This window comes from Neopelma chrysocephalum, unplaced genomic scaffold (assembly GCF_003984885.1).
Source record: "Neopelma chrysocephalum unplaced genomic scaffold, ASM398488v2 Primary Assembly neopelma1_99, whole genome shotgun sequence".
NCBI classification, from domain to species: domain Eukaryota; kingdom Metazoa; phylum Chordata; class Aves; order Passeriformes; family Pipridae; genus Neopelma; species Neopelma chrysocephalum.
This window is the reverse complement of record NW_020897762.1, coordinates 1425540-1439826: the sequence shown is the minus strand read 5'-3', so window position 1 is coordinate 1439826 and position 14287 is coordinate 1425540. Positions and strand designations below refer to the sequence as shown.

At 45.0% G+C, this 14287-nt stretch overlaps 1 long non-coding RNA gene across 2 annotated transcripts in view; it reads right to left on the bottom strand.

Moving 5' to 3' along the window:
- Positions 1–5604: 5604 nt before the first annotated feature.
- The window catches only part of LOC113973172, a 9495-nt gene continuing 812 nt past the window's right edge, over positions 5605–14287 (bottom strand). The window contains exons 2-4 of one of the 2 annotated variants that reach the window (XR_003536166.1): positions 12958–13085; positions 7820–12760; positions 5605–6310 (exon numbers count right to left, since the gene is read on the bottom strand). This is a non-coding gene — a long non-coding RNA (uncharacterized LOC113973172). Of the gene's footprint in view, positions 6311–7377; positions 12761–12957; positions 13086–14287 lie in introns of those variants that run through there. The other variant, XR_003536165.1, reaches the window with a different exon arrangement.

The following is a 14287-nucleotide window of genomic DNA, read 5'->3' as shown; positions in this document are numbered from 1 at the left end:
GTGATCTTTTCAAGTGCAAATCACCTGAGGTGACTAAGGTTAGGAATGAATTTCTAGATGTTAAAAACAACAGCCAGCTTGAGCATGGACATGCCCAAGTAGCAGACCAAATCCCTCCCTAATATAATCCCAACAAAAGGAAGGTTATTCCAGCAGGACTAATTCTTACTTCTTCATGCTAGACACACTTCACTTCTTAAAACCAGTTTTCTATTTACATGTCAAGTATCATCCTCAGAAGACAAGTGAGTTAAGCAGCAGTACTGTCTACTAAGGCTGACTGAAAAAAATTAAAAGAGAAAACTAGTCCAGATGAAGCACAGCTGGACAACTTTTCTTGTTCTTATTATTTGATGCCCTTCAGGATATAAAGAAAGTCCATGCTCCATTGTTCCAGCAACAGAATAAGGCCTGCTGAGACCCCACCACTTCATTACAAAACATCTCATGATGGAGCAACCACAGAAGGCCACAGCTGGCCAGCTCTGGGAAAATCAGAAAAGAATTTGCTCACTTAAAACAGCTTGAATTTCGAATGTCTGTCCCCTGCTAGTCAAAGCACACAGCATTATTTGTTGGTTGGGAAGGGAAGGCCTCTCACCTCAGCTGCCAGTTACCATATATCTGGTTTTAAAGGGCTACTGCCTTCACAGTAAATGTTCTGGCTGGAAAGAAAAGCTCTAGGACTGGACATCGTCGTGCAGCACAGTCCCCCTGGACCAGCTCCCGCCTGTCCCTGCCCGAGAGTGCCAACAAGTCGGGCAAACACTTGAGCTGCAAACCACGTTCCTGCTTCAGTCAGTTGCTTGGGATGTTTCCCTCATGCCTATCAGCGTCACCTCTCTTATCTGGAGTGAGCACAAGGCATTTTGCTCCTCCGTACATCCCTGGCCTGCCTGCTGGCGAGCAAGCAGGCCCACAGCTGGAGCAGAGGAGTAGCTCCAAGTGCACCTACACATCCGTAGACCTGCCCAGCTGAAGGAGAGAGCCCTGCAGATCCACAGGGCATGGGGTGCACAGTGATAAAACTAGACCCCAACACCTCTTGCATGACCGCACACATCTACCTCTCTAGGACCTGCCAGCAAACTGAGAAAGCCTGGGATGAAAGGTTTGTGCTGGTGATCTGGGTGTTAGAAAACCAACCCTCCGGTGGCACAGCCATTTAAAACTGAGCAACACGAAGCCACGCACATCCATCCCCCGTGGCCTCTGTTCTTTCCTCACTGCTGCTACTTCGGTAGCTTTGCTGGGAAATAAGAAGGCACTGGTAATGCTTTTGCCTTCAGCTATAGACTGGCCTCTGACCCAGGTGCTGTTGTGAGCCTTGTCCTGTGCCCTGAAATCTTGTGACCCCCCATTCCTCAGGTCACACACCTCCCTTTTGTTGTTTCTGCAGGGCCAATTGCTTCAGCAGGAATTGAATGAGGCAAAAAAACCCCAAGACACTAAAATATCTTGGAAAAAAAAAAGACAAACTCAAACCATGCAATTTTGGAACTTCCAAGATTAATGAAACATGGCAAACATTTTCAACTGTATCAAAAATCAATGGGGGAAAGACATATATATCTACATTTCTTGAAATAAATTGTTTGTTTTAAAAATGTCACAGCATTTTATTTCACTGCCTCTTAAACACAACCCTTTGATTTGCTATTTTGAAGTAGCATTTTTCACTCAAAAGAGACCTGAAATAAAAGAAAGTGTGAGAAACAAGAGGGGCAACTAACCTCAAAACAAAACATTACATTCAAAATGCGATTCAGGTTGACCCAAAATAACACACTGGGGTTTTTCTCATTTCCACCAAACAAAAACAGAAAAAAAATAGGGAAAAATTACCTTGTATTTTGGTTTGACCCAATCCAGTTCTTTTTCTCTCCATTTTCCAGCTCAGCCCCTGAACTGAGGCAGCTCTTATTTCCCCAGGTCTCTCAGAGGGCATATTCTCTGCTTTGTGCCTCCCTGCCATACAGTGCATGGGCTAACATGGAGTGAGCAACAAATTTCTGCTCCTTTTGGGGCAAACTGAACACTCGAGTGGCTCATTTTTACTCCATCTATAACTTCTACATAAGAAGTGAGTCGATATTATCCAGGCCACCTGACTTCAGAATTCCAGGAGCATCAAAGGCGCTCAGTGCAGGCACTGTCTTTGCATGTGTGCATGAAGCAGGAAGGGTAATGGCAATCTGTTCATATTTAATCTTTCTAACTCTGTCACACTTGTTGTGTGGCTTTGGCAAGTTGATTTGCTCCCATGGCTCAGTTTCCCCTGTTCCAGACCAGAAACAAGCTTTATCAGCATGGCAAGCTGCTGTGCCTGCTCATGGGTGCACTCTCCTGAAAACATCATGTTACCACTGCACTAATGCACAGTGAAATTTCTTTCCCTCTATTTCACCACCTACAGAACACTGAAAGGATTTAATAGTCTAAACCTGCCTAACATGTGTCTCTTTTGTGATGTTACTCTGCTTGCAAGGGCAGCCAAGCTTTGAGAAAAACAGCTTCTTCCCTCCCCGCCTTTTTCCCCTTTTCTTTTTTTTTCTTTTTTTTTTTTTTTGCATCTTCCTCCACGGGTTTCCGGCAGTTCCTTACAGCCCCACAACAGACAGCTGTGCTCACTGTACCTGTGTGTGTGTCTGACTTTTCCTCCCCAGGAGATTTGTCTATAAGATAAGCACAAGCTTGCGGAAATCCTGTGTCACCGACCTTAGGGCAGCTTTTCATAGTGGGGATCCCAGTGTCATTTTGTCCTTCTGGAAGTCCCGCTGATGGACATGTCCATGTATTTTGCACCCCTTGAAAATCTGAAGAAAAGGTTTGGGTGCTTTACACCATCTCCACAAACACATGAGCCCTCTGTCATGGCTCTGTGGTTTCGCTGTGGCCAAGCTGACTTTCATTTTCACGTGGTGGAGGGGAACATGGTGTTTGGGTTTTGGCCAGGGACTCCCGGATTGAGGTGCTGCATGATGCAGCCTAAAGTCACTACACACAAAAGAATGATCCCTCTGGGTGGGATCAACAGGGAATTGATCCCTCAAGATCTGGGAGAGCAAGGGTATAAAGGCACCAAAGTTATAAGGAACTTAGTTGGGTGATGACTCTGAAGGTAGAAAGGAGCAGTGAAGGGAGGAAGAGCTGGGGAGGGTAGTGAGGTGTGTCAGGCACAAATCTCCTGCATAGGAGACTCCTGTCTTCTTGGCATGGAATAACATCAGATCACTGAAAAGTAAGAATGGCTTGCTGGGAGAAAAACCATATCCAGCCAAAAAAAACCCCAACCAATCAAAAAACCAAACCAAAACAAAAAACCCAAAACAAACAAAACAAAACCAAAAAAACACACAGCAAAAAAACCAGGACAAAACAATATCCCAAAGATTCTTCTTAGGACTCCAGAATGGACACAGTTTGGACATCTGGTTGCCTTCCGTCAGAGAGAAGTGGGGGCAGAGCCCCTGAGGTTTGACTGAGGTTTTAGAGGAGTTCACGGGCACCTGAGGGCAGGCAGCCAGATTTCAGCCTTTCCAAACGAGCCACCTTAGTACCTGGAACAGCCACCTTCTCCTTAACATCATGGCAAAACTTGACAAGAGTGACTCCACAATACAGATAACAAAGATACACAAATATATATAAAAAGACAAAGTCGGGCTCTCCTTTTCCTGAAGCTGGCACTGCATACGACACAAGACTTCCAATTCCACTAAAAGTGAATTGCTTTTCTTTTCCTAGTTTAGAAAAGAAAAAAAGTATTTCTAGGGCTTTTGTTTCAAAAATCACTATGGTGTGGCATTTTTCAGAAAAATATTTCAATTAGGGTTTTATTGTTCTTTTCTTTTTTTTTTCAGTAAGATGGATTTAGTATCTGGTTCCACAGACTCAGCAAGAGAGTAAAACAGAATTTATAGGAAACTGGGAAGTCCCAAGTGGAAATACCAGGGTACAGAGCAAAGATTATGACTTATTTGAGGACATGGAAGTAAAAAGAACAACAACATTTCCTTTGGGAGGAGCAGCTCTTGTATTCATGGCTTTCAGTTTAAACAGAAATGTCTTCCCTCAGCAATTTCGCATTGCAGGCAACCTGGGAGATGTAGCACAACTGGAAGAGGAGAGAGAGGGAAATCCCTGGGACTCAATGACAACATTAAGGAATTCAGAGGGTCTCCTACAGGAAACAAAAATCAAAAAATGAAAAAGAAAACAGCCAACAACACCTTCCAGTTTAAAACTCTCTATAAGCCATTGTTTTGCAGACAAAAATGTCAAGGGAGGCAATGTCTTCTGGTGGCAAATATTCCCATATTTCCTCTTCCTTGTGAGCTTGACTAGGACGTTTGTGTCAAGCCCAGTAACCCCACAGGAAGCTAAATAACAACATTTACTGCAATATCTAGAAACAGGAGAGTCTAGAGCCTCTAAAGTTAGCCCAGGATACTCTCCAACCATGGCACTCTGGGAGAGGGATTGCCAGTATCCAATACTTGGAATGGATTGCAAAATTTGTCCCTGCAACAGTTATGAGTATAAATTGACATCGAATAGAGGCAGGAAGTCTCACTCTGGTTGGAGTTTGGGAGTTCCCTCTGTATACCCACAGGCTCATGGAGCTGATGGCTCTTGGAAGCTACAGTTTGGCCCCTGGGAGACATGGATGTGGAGAATGAACTTGGCATTAATCCCATATGAACCCAGAAAGAAGGTCTCTAGATCTGCAGGGGTGCACAGCCTGTAGCAGGGTGCACCCACAGCTGCATACCTTCATGGTATGTTAAAGGCCAGCTGCTGGTCTCACCATGGTATATATATCCAAAATAAGGGTGCCAGTGGTCTTACTCCTGGTCTATACCACCATAACAGAGAGGAAACATTTCCTTTGTCAGGCTTAATTAAGAGAAAGACACTTAGAGTTAAACAAATAATTCTTCACACAGGGCATGACCAGCCCTTCTCACCCTGCAAACCACTAAGCAAACTTTTCACACCATGGTGAGCAACCAGCTCCTGACCCTGGAGCCTTAAAACCACGTGGAGGAGGAGCTGGGAGGCAGAAAGTGAGAGTTACCCCATCCCTGAGCTCTGCAGCTCCCTGGGTCATGCTGGGTGCCAGGTCACAGGGGTTCCTGCACAGGCTCACATCCACCCCCGATCCGGCACTGGGCTTAATTTTCACAGTCCCACACATCTTCAAACCAGTGGGAATTAGAGGCTTTATGATCCGACTTCCATGATTCAGAAGCTTACAATTTTGCGGGATGTGGGTGCTTCCCTCGCGTGGGACATCTGAAAGGCCAAGCCTTGCTCATCTTCAAAATTACATGTAGTGCTTGGATATCTTTCATGTCACAGTGCAATTTCCAGGATGAATGCATATGCTGCACCCCTTTATGGTAAGCATGTTTTAATTTAGGCCTCTGTGATGTAAGACCCTGAAAAGTGCATTTAATATTGAAAAGGCAAGCTCGTCCTCAACACTAAAGGCACAAATACGATACCACAAAACATTTTCTGAAGGGTGTGCCTTCTTCAAACACACCTTCACTAGAAAGATTAAAATTCAGAAAGAAGGCAGCACAGGTCTTACAGTCATTATTTAAAAAAAAAAAAAGTCAAGGGAAGCATTATAACTAAGAATCTAAGTTTAATTCTTTATCCAAGTTACATGTTGGCACAAGTGTAAAGGAAAGGGCTCTTGTTTAGGCAGCAAGAAGTATTTGTAGGTGAAAACACTTCTTTGAAGGGTGAAAAATGTGTTTCATCTGTAGAGAGTTATTTTCGAACTTGGAAATCAGGGCATAAAGAATTTTCCTAAGGTGGAAATGCACAGTGGAGCACTTTTACTCAGGCCACACCAGGCAAACAGCTACAACCACGTTCAGTTTGATGGGGCAGTTTTCACAGCAGCATTTCATTTTAATCCATGATAATTTAAACTAATAAGAAGATAATTAGCAGTGTGATATTTAGGCTTTGAAGCATTTAAGTTTACTTCAAAATTCTCCTAAGTTTGAAGTAATTCTGGTAGGTCTCACAAACATGTTAGAATTTATTTCTGTCCTTTCTGATAGTAAATTACGAGGGAACAGAGGGGCTCAGGGGATTTAAATACCACTCACAGCCAAGCAACTAGACACACATAAAAAAGCACAGGGAATTAAACTCGAGTGGGTGCTGTTTTCTTGTCCTAGATGACTTCCAAATGCTCCTGAGTTCAAGTCCTCTCCCTGACAGCTGGGTATCTCCTCAGGCTGTGATTTCTTCTGCTGTAATGGAAGACCAAGACTCTTCTCCACCCCTACAAATGATTGTGAAGGATACAAATGAAGACTAGTCATACCAGACATTATTATATGGATGTACTAACTATAACAAAAGTCACAATATATGATTTATTACATTTTTAAATTTTTTTTTCAAGATCTCATGTTTCTCAGTGATTCTCTTCCCCTCAATACTCAGAAAATTAACATAAGAAAATTCTGTATAATGAAGTGCCATTGTTAAAAGGTCAAAGCCCCTTTTGGGGTACTTGTGTGCAGCAAAGTAAGTTACTGCAGAGCTTCCACTGCTTCCTGCTGTAGCAGATTTTATGATCAAATAAACCTCTGGCTGTGATTTTGGTGACAGCTGTATGGTAGTGGCATGAAGCCCTTTCCACTGTTAGCATTCTTCAGAAAGCACAAAGCAACAGGCTCTGGTGACCCTTCTCAAAAGGTGCCTTGCTCATCCTGTTACTTGGAGAGCTTAAGTCCATCTGCAGAGGGGATAGAGTTGACCTTGCTACAGGAAAGTGAAAATAACCTCTGCTTTCCACCCTCACAGGATTTTAAAGAAGACAGTTATCCATGTTTCTTTCAAGAAGACAAAGACTTGTCCTGGTTTGCCTTCCTCCAAGAGAGGAAGGGCCGAAATTCAGACTGCCATCTCACAGGACTTTGATCAAGTCTTGTAGGAGAGCTTTCACTTTCTTAGACTGAGAAACATCAAAGAAAAGACCCAAATGTCTTCAGAGCTGAGCAGGAACCAATTTATGAAAAGCTTTTTAATGTCACAGCTATCCAGAATATTTTGTGCAATAATTAGTTAAATACTGGTAGTGTGGCAATGGCTTCGGCACAAGCAGAACCAGTTATACACAAGGTAATGCATCTGGACGTGTGGTTAGGGCAATTTTTTCACCCCTTGATGAATTTTGGACTATAGCTCCTGTTGTATAGAAGGAACAGATCAGGTGGGAGAGAAGAAGCAGAAAGCAAAAAATAAAGGAAGAGCACAGACTCTGTGATATGTTTGATGAAGACAAAACCAATGGCATCAGTCACCAAAACATCATCTTCATAAGCTCTCTGGATCCCTGGTTTGTTTTTTTTTTTTAAAAAAGGTGATAAAATGCAGAGATTCCTGTCCACATTGAACACGTGACCCTGAAGACATTCATCACTCCAGCAGACATGTGTGTTCTCCAACGCGTGAAATCAGGAGGCAGGAATTTACCATAAGCCACTGAAGGTACATAACTGACATTTAAAATAAAATATCTCTTCTGGATGGCCTGATCCTGCTGCCACTGCCTTCAGTGGGGCTGAGTCAGGCAGTTATCAGTGCCATGTAACTCCTCCCTTACAAACCATCCCTCCAGCCATACTTTGTAAAGCTGCAGTCAAATAATTATCATGTGTTAAAAGTACGTGCAGGAGGGGATGAAATTCTCTTCCTAAACATAGCTTACAGCACATCCATTTAAGTGTAAATGCTGGGGTTTCTACACTTGAAGAGAAAAACAGAATCAAAAGCAAATATTTACCTGCCATGGATCCAGGAGGCTTCCTTCACAGTCCCTGCAACTTAAGTCAAGTACTCCTGACTATGGAAATCAAGCTTATTTTTCAGAATGTCATCCATTTGTTGTTTTCTAAATAATTCTTTTCGGTCACACTAAATCTTAAATTAACCCCCACTCCTCCCTGTGCAATTTTAGCACGATGGTATTAACTGTAGAACGAACAAAAAAAGCCCTTCAGCTGCCACTTCAGCACACCCCATATCTGGGACTGTTTTTACTTTCGGCTTTTAAGGTCAGAACACACACCCAGCAATAACCAGCCTTTCTTTTTTTTTTTTTCCTCTAAGAAACTGGAGAGTCTGCTATCTAAAACAAGGGAGTTTTGTAAGCAGGAGTCAAGCCTGTGCTTTTGGTGTTGCAGGTGTGAAGCTCTCATAACCTGGGCTTCCATTTCTGGGCTTTGTTAAGCCTGGCAGCCAATGCTGCTGGAGATGCAGCTGGCAGGGAGCACGTGGAAGGCCTTGCACCCAGTTCCTGCGAATGGCAGCTTCTGTGAATAACCACACATAGAGAAGAGCTGTGCATTTTTATTCCCTTCTAGACGGAGCTGTATTCCATACTGGAGTATATGCATAGTCCCAAAAGGTTTGTGTGGAGTGACTAATTACCTTTCTCCTCAGAACTGGGCAGGGAAGCATAATATGTGTGTGATTACAAGGACATAAAAGGAGCGTAGGATTATTTTCCATGAGAATCCTTGGGAATATCTTGAGGGACGGCTGTCTAAGGTGGTGCTCTCTGCAGGACCATTAAACTCTCCTCCCAGCTTCTTCATCATGTGCTGTAATTTATCCCGGGAAAAGCTATTCAGTGGTGCATGGGGTTAACCATGAACCTTCTTTAGCTCTAACTCTCCACCTCTGAGTCCTTCCAGGACACTCATAAGCCATGTGCTATATTTGCCTAGCTGGAGTTGTTATGAGGATGTTGACACAAGGAAAAATATCTGCCTGGAGAAGAGGGTGGACTGGCACCCTTTGAAATCAAACATTGTCAAGCATCTTTAAAGTTCTGCATGGGTCATGTCACCGAGCAGCCCTGAAGCTGAGGGCTGGGTTCAGAGGGACACAAATAGGGTGCATATAACTCATTTCCCCTGTGTATCATATGCCACTGAACGCCTGACTAAGCCATGTCCTCGTTTCCATATTTCAAAAGCTTAATTTAACTCCAGAAGCCTTTCCTGATCAATGCCTGTGGGGGGTTTCTCCCACGTCTGGGCCTGGACTGGGTAATCCTGCAATTACATCTGCTCAGACACTGAATAGGACCCTCTACTCACAGCAAGATGCTGGGTGAGAAAAGGAGGTCAAGCCATGAAAACTGGTTTTGCTAAAGTAAGTAGTCAACTGTTCATTGTGTCACCTGCTGAGGCCGATCAAAGAGTTTTGCAATAAAGGGGACATGAGTGTTCAGAAGGGATGGTCTCACAATAGCTGTGCAAGACAAAGAGGAACACCCAAGTGAATTTTGGCCATCAGAAGGCAACTTTTTCAAATACACTTAAGGGTTCAAGCCTAATTCAAATAATCCCCGAGGAGGGGAGGAAAAGGTGTGCACAGCTCCAGTGTTTTTCCCAGACCCATCCACTTTTGTGCTCCCTGAAGTAAGAACAGATTATTTGACATCTGTTTGTTCAGCTCCCATGAGGCTCTGGAAGCAGCTGTATCAAAAATGCAGAAACCTCTCAAGGGTGGAAAGGCATCTCAAGAGAAGAGCAGCCCTTCCCTCATGCCAAAAGTAGCCCGGCTTTAGGACTAATCCTGAGGCTGCCGTGACACTTGCAGAGTTCGTGCACATTATTTTTTTGATTTGATGGGCCAGGGCACGCTGAGTTGGGAATGCACAGAAGGAAAGCACTGCTGGGGGACTGACAGTGGTAAGTGAAGGTTTTGTAGCAGTTTTTCCTTCCGGTCATTCAGCACAAAAGGTAAGCAAGAAGTTGAAGCAGCTGTGCGCCCATCTCTTGCTGAGTCCATACCAGGGACTCAACTCCAGTGGGACTCCCAAAACCATCATCCTGCATCACTGCATCTGAAGGAATCGCCCCCACCAACACTGCTGCCTCACTAAACTTGCTAATGCCCACCCTGTTACCAGGGTGGAATTTGGGGTGGGGGTGGGAAGGCTGAAGTGCTGAACTCAAGATCAGAGCATTTTCCTGCCATCTGCACCACAAAGACAATGTGTCATGTGCTAGTGAGATTACAGTTTAGGTTTGTTATCATCCCTTTATATCAAAAGGAAGTTATGCACACAAAGGAAACACCAAACCATCGTGTCAGGGGAGCTATAAATCACATACTCCCGAATATTACGAGGGCAACAGAATGCCCAGTTGGAAAGCAAGGGTTTTGAAAAGACCCCTTTTCCTCACAGTCTCCTTGTTTCAATAAACTTTGGTTTTATTTTGGGATAGGGTGAAGGAGAGCACATGGTTTCATGAAATCAGCTACAAATGACAGCAGATTTGTCCCACACAAGTGACTCATGGCTGACTGCGTGCACTGGTCAATGCCTTCCCAGACACCAGCACAGTCATTGCTGCTGCCCAGGTTGATCCCTTGGTATCCTGAAAAAATCACACAAACAACAGCATAAGAGATATCCTAAGATTTGTTGCCACTTTCAGCCCTAAAACACAAGGTTACAAAGAAATAAAAACCAGAAAACAGTAGTATAGTCAGTTCTTGAGCAAACCAGTTCATCTGGCAGTGAAGGTCCTTTCTGCTTTCCTGCTCTGATCTTACCACCCTCCAAAAGGACATCCTGGGAAGACTGCAAGGAGTTCTCCACCTCCTCTTCCCCTGGCAGGTGCCTGAAATGATCCCGACAATTCTCCAAACTGCATGCTGAAATCCCACTCCTGCTGAAAAGGACCCTTAGTATTTCCACAGTCTCTGACCTCCCAAAAAGTGTCAACTGAAAGATTTCAAGCTGACTGCAAATGTTGCAGATTGTTTCTGGGGCTCTTAAATTCTGAGCGATTATAATGGGGGAAAACACAGATGTAATCATTGCTTTTAAAATATGATTGCTGCTCGAAAGAATTATCGGTGAGGGGGGCAATTGTCTGGAGGATGGCATGATTCAGGACTGCTGACTTCCACTCCTCACTCATTCAAAGTCATTGAGTGAGTCAGTGGAAAAATCATTGAATTCAGCACAGTCAACAGGGTACCAACATTCATATTTAGGTTCCTAAATCAACAGTGTGGAAGACTTCAGCTCAAAGGTTTTACAAGCAAGAGTAAGTGAAGGTAGGAGGTTACGTTGCAAGCCTGCAGTAAATGCCATCCTGAAGTTTGCCACTTCAAATTCCAGTGCTTCTCACCCTAAATAAGTGGTAGCTAAAGGTGTAACAGCACTCAGGGAAGTCCATTCCAATCCAAGCAGAAACGAGGTCCACATGCCAGATTCTCTGCAACAGCTAAAGCATTGCTTTGCAAAATAAATGTTTCTTTTGAATATAAAACACAGGACAGTCACAGCATGCAAATCTTAAGTATGCAGGAGCTGCTGCCTTGAAGCTCTGCCACCCATAGCTAATTAATTCTAGGTACTGTAACGAACACATCACAGGGAAGCACTATTCTGTCTGAGCAGAAGCTCTGTATACAAACAACACAAGGCACAAACAGAAATCGCACCTCTGAGAGGGAGCCTTTTCATTCAGAAAAGTCAGTCATCTTGAACGCGCCACTCGCAAGAACCGGCACAGTAACCTGAATATCAGAGAAATAAAATTGAGTATCTATCGGCATGAAAGTAATACCGAGAGGAAGAGAAATCATTCAGAGAATACATCGCTCAGCAGCTTCTAAATTAGTAGGACAGTGAAAGCAGAGATCAAATATGAGATCTTGCAAATCCACAGGAAATGACTCAAGAAGCCAGATCAAGTGAAACTTCAGCTTCCAAGCCTCAGACACATTTGCTTCTCACCACTGGGGCAAATACGTGCATACACAACGTGAGCACATAAAAATACATCCAGATCACACAGACAAGCTCTCAAGTATTAATCAGACAGTGATTAATACCCGGTCCTCCTCAGTGGTACATGCATTATGATGGCCTTTTAATTACAAGATTGTGCCCTGGGTTTTTCATATGGCCGTGACTCTGCCCTTATTCTGCTTCTGTAGTAACCGATTGCTAAATGCCACACTCCCCACTTCAGGTGCATTGATGTTCCTGCTGACCACGGAAATTTTTGGCATGAAAGGTTTTAGATGTTAGAGGTCTGTGCAATCACAACATCCTTTGGAAAAAAAAAAAGACATAGGATGGGTAGAAATGTGTCAAATCATTACTTCTGGTCTTTTATTGTACAGCAGCTGAAGACGTTCCTGCCATTTCCTTGCCCCTAACCATTTACTCCTGCCCTGACACTTCCTTTTGCTGCCAACTCAGCTTTGCCAAGATGTTTATCATGCCATTCTGCAAGTTGGATCCTTGAATAACTTTCCAAAATAAAGAGGTATTGGGGGGTATTATTAGCTGGGACCATTCAGCAGATCCAGCAGTGTCACTCCTCAGCTCTGGGGGTGCATTAGCACAGCCGAGGGGGTGACAAACTGTGCTTTGCAGCGGAATGAATGGGTGGGAAGGGGGTGGGGAGATAGGCAGCATTTCCACCCAAAAGAGCATGCCATGGGCTACCAAGGGTTGGAAAGAAGGCTTGCACTCTCACATATTGTCTGGTGTTATGGCCAAACCTCTGGTAGTGGCAGGAGCATTACCATAACATTGTAATGCCCCCAAAGCAGTGGATTCTGGTGCCACCTCCAAAGGATATGCTGCTTCTCCCTGGGGGTGACTGCCCAGAAAGAAGACCTCAAAGCTTTCATCAGCTCTTGCCTTCATCACATTACTAGCAGTCCACAGATTTTTCTGTTCCTGAAAAGAAAATTAGCAGCACTTAGAAACTAAAACCCAACAGAGCAGAAACACAATTTCCACACCAAAACTTGAAGGTCCCTTGAAGACTAAATCCCATAGACTAGACTTGAAAGACAAATCAGCAAGTGGTTCCCTCAGGAATTGCAGCCACATTGAGACTGAATATCCCTATGCCATGAGAGCAGAGAAGGCACATCTCCCTACCTGCAATGGGAAAGGGATGCTTCAACAGGAGGGGCCTATGGAAGCTGGAAGGTCAAGGTGATGAACTTGGGTGGGACAGACACATTTCTTCTCCCAGGATTGCCTGATCACAGAGCATCTGGTGGAGAAAGCAAAACCAAAACTCACTGCTGGTTACTCAGATTCATGGGCCAAAGTTTCTTTTCAATAGTGAGCTCCTGTTACCCTCTCCTCTGTGGACCAAACAAGTCCTGAGGGCAGTTGTCAAGGTGTAGCTATAGCCACAAATTGGGAGAGTGTTTACAGTTATGGCACTGTTCACTACAGCAAAAAAACATTTAAACTGGCCCACAAAACAAGCTGCACAATGCTACCAGAATGCCAGCACAGACCCCATAGCAATGCTGAACATGGCTACATGTCGATTTGAGCTCTCACAAGGGGAAGGTGCAGTGGGAAGAACACAAGGGTGGTGAGAAACCAGATGTGTGGGCTGAGGAGCCCCATCACCTCAGGACGCGCTGCTGTGGGGCCAACACTGGCTCCCTGGGCTCTTCTTTTACCAACTGGCTGCCAGATCCCCCACTGGACACATGGCATTATGGTATGGAAATTCTTCCTATGGGTCTCATCAGCCATGACAAGGAGCTGTGCCGATCCAGGCTCCTCTGGGTCAAACTGAACCAAATCCAGCTGGGCTGGAGAGGTCAGGCTGAGGTGAGCCAAGTTGTCCAGAGAAGGGCAAGGAAGCTGGTGAAGGGAATGGAGCACAAGTCCTGTGAGGAGTAGCTGAGGCAGCTGAGGGTGTTTAGCCTGGAGAAAAGGAGGCTCATCATTCTCTACAACTACCTGAAAGGAGGTTGTAGCCAGATGGGGATCGGCCTCTTCTCCCAGGCCAAGAGGACATAATCTTAAGCTGCACCCAGGGAGGTTTAGGCTGGACATCAGGGGGAATTTCTTCACAGAAGGGGTGATTAGACATTGGAATGGGCTGCCCAGGGAGGTGGACTGGACATGTCACTCAGTGCCATGGTCTAGTTGACATAGCGGTGTTCGGCCAAAGGTTGGACTCGGTGATCTCAGAGGTCTTCTCCAACCTAATTGATTCTGTGATTCCGTGATCCTGAGCGCCGCCTGGCAGCGTTGCGCCAGGACTCGCTGGGTCAGGCTGCGCAGGGCTGAGCGGGGCCGGGGGAGGCTGAACCGGGCGAGCCGAGCGGGGTCGGACAGACCCGCAGCCGGGCGGGCCGATCCCATCCCGTCCCGTCCCATCCCATCCCACCCGGGCCTGGCCGCGGGAGGCGCTGGTGGCGGGCGGGGCGCGGGGGCTGCGGCGGGCGC